The sequence below is a fragment of the Gopherus evgoodei genome, chromosome 19 (assembly GCF_007399415.2).
Source record: "Gopherus evgoodei ecotype Sinaloan lineage chromosome 19, rGopEvg1_v1.p, whole genome shotgun sequence".
Classification (NCBI taxonomy): Eukaryota; Metazoa; Chordata; order Testudines; family Testudinidae; genus Gopherus; species Gopherus evgoodei.
Genome location: NC_044340.1, coordinates 14,581,862 through 14,584,607, shown reverse-complemented (window position 1 = coordinate 14,584,607; position 2,746 = coordinate 14,581,862). Strand labels below are relative to the sequence as shown.

The following is a 2,746-nucleotide window of genomic DNA, read 5'->3' as shown; positions in this document are numbered from 1 at the left end:
CCCCCACTGCTGCCCTTGGAAGGCTGTTCCAGAACTTCACACCTCTGATGGTTAGAAACCTTCGTCTAATTTCAATTATTGGATATTTGTAATCCTTACTGTTATAATTCTGCATATTCTTGTTAGTTGTATACATGTCGCATCCTTTTTTTGAATCCTGCTAAGCTCTTGCTTCTGATGATACCTAGTAGCAATCCGTTCCAGAGGTGACTTGTATGTTTTGTGTGGAGGTGGTGAGGGAGAATGTATTTCCTTGTATCAGTTTTAAGTTTCAGTTGCACTGAACATGTGTCTTTGGATGGTATGTAACTAGAGTCTCTTCCAAAAAAAATTGTATAAAACCAACCCCACGCAATACAACCCAGCTACACCCAACTGTTGGAGTTTGATTCAGATCCTTTCCCTCTTGTCAGTTTCATTTAAATCTGAACCTCTCCACAGATGAAGCTTTGCAAAGGGAAATCACTCACTGTGTCTGTCAAAAGAATGAAAAAGACCCTGTTAAGTTGTTTGCTGATTTTTCCTGGCAATTTTTCAGAATTCCTCCTTGTTCTGCAGCTGTTAAATTTGTTATTTCATCTGCTAGAGTTGCAGTAGCTTTGCTCGAGCTGCATTTCCTCGCTGTGTGTCAGACTTCCTCTGGCAACACACAGAGATCCAGCATGACCAGAGGCACGCCTGGGCTGGAGGCTGCCTCCCCAGGTGCATTGAGAAGATTAAAGCTATCTCCAAGTATCAGAGCTGCTGCTGGTTTTTAAGGGAGCCTGCAGACAGCGGGCTGGGGTTTTGTTCTCCAATAGGAGGAACAAAAGCTTTCATGGAGAAGGCATGCCTGGTTCCTGATGACTAAACTTAAAACGCTACAGTGGTGCTGCTGTCATGCTTCAGTGCAGGCAGGGGGTTCTTCTACTGGCGTAGCCACCTCCCCGAGAGGTGCAGCAAGGTCCATGGGAGAATTCTGCTGTTGGCCTGCTACTGTCTTGCAACATCAGCCTTGCAACATCTTTCAAGGTATAGATGTAACTATGCCGATGTAAGTTCCCAGTGTAGACCAGAGCTGGGAGGCTGGGTGGACAGAAGCATTGATGTGGGAGGTAAATTTGGTTTCCGTCATGCTGAAGTGCACAGTTATCAGGAGTATCCTCTGCCCTACTGATAGAAGGAGCTGTGTGGAAGCTACGCCTGTTTTTTCAGGGATATCTTTCCCACCAGACAGAAGCAGCGGTAGAAGAGGCAAACATGCTTTCTGTGGTTTATCAGTTTATTCTCCCTCTGGCTTTTGCTATGATGAGTAAGAAATTTCATGCAGAAATCTCACTGTGTCAGAAAGATGCTACAACATACACAAGGAAGTGTGTTGGCTAGTACAATAAAAGAGAGCTAATTAAATATGCATTAGTAGTTTCAGGAGCAGCTGCTAACTCTGAGACGTGAATCTTATGTAAGAATGTCTAAATATCCCATCAGCACAGTTGCTCTTAATTTCATCCTCCTGAAGTTAATAACTGAAGCCCCAGATTTTTAAAGGTATCTAGGCATTGCTGGACTCAGTGTTGCAATGTCTAACTGATTTAGGAGCCTAACTCCCAGTTTGAAGAGGGTTTTAGGCACATAGGAACCAAAATCACATAGTCAGCCAATGGGATTTAGATTCCTAAGGGCCTAAATTGCTTTGAAGGAGATATGGGCTCCTAAATCAGGCATTGCAACTCTCCATGTAGAAATGCCTAAATGCCTTTAAAACTCTGGGCCAAAGTCCTTACCGCAAAAACTACACTTCCTTCCTCTCCTGAGAGCAGCCAAAGATTTTAGATCATGTACTGCTATAAGTGATTTATGAGACACATCTTCCACCTGACCTCTCTCTATCTGGCAGGGTCATATTCTTAAGGATGTTGGAGTATCATGACCTAAAACAATAGCAGATGCTCTGTGCTTCAAACAGCTATCTGCTTTCCAGGGTTCCTTATAATCTTTGAATGTCTTCAGTGCTACAGATGGAAGCTTTTGCAAAGGAGGTAGATGTGGCCTCCCTGCGAACCTGCTGGCTGGGTGAAGGCCTCAGGACTATGGACAGAGACTCTAACAAAGGCCATCTGTCTATTTGTAGGAAGCTTGTGGGTCATGTTCTCCATGGATAGAAGGATTAGTGCAGCCATTTCTTGTATACATTCTCTTTTCCTCTTCTTGCTCAATGGAGAAAAGAGGATCAGAACAATCCTGAAGGCGTTTCCCCCCGCCCCCTCCCATTTGCCATAGACAAGGGAATTTATTTTTCCCCTCTCTTTTGCTGTGGAAGTTCTCTGCATTATTAGGATGGATGCCCTCTTAATAGGTGGGCATGTGGTTTGTTAACAAATGCCCCACCCTAGTCCTGAAGCCTTCTGCCAAGTAAAGCTGCGTGGAAGGTGTGTTTCATGGCATTAAAATGCAGGTGTATGGGAATGACTGTAGCAGACGGGGGCCAAGCCAGCGTTGATTACAAGCTGAGTCCCACCTGTGGGGAACCAGGTAATTCAGCTATTAAAAGGCAGCAGGGGTCTGCAGTGTGGTGTGGTGAAGAAAAGCTCCAGAATCAGAACACAGTAATAGGTAAAGGAAGCCAGGCCAGAAGGCTGAGCTCCGGCCAAAGCAGACTGTCGGAGAAAGAGCCCTGGAGGTGGCTGTGGAGCCAGAGTGAAGTAGGAATGGTCGCGTCACGATGTCGGACTTTGTGTTGAGGACGCATTGAGGATCACTTGGGTTA

General features: G+C 45.2%; 1 protein-coding gene across 2 annotated transcripts in view; it reads left to right on the top strand.

The window, feature by feature from the left end:
• The window catches only part of GRIK4 (glutamate ionotropic receptor kainate type subunit 4), a 276,706-nt gene that overhangs the window by 46,330 nt on the left and 227,630 nt on the right, over positions 1 to 2,746 (top strand). The gene's annotated exons all lie outside the window — the stretch shown is intronic.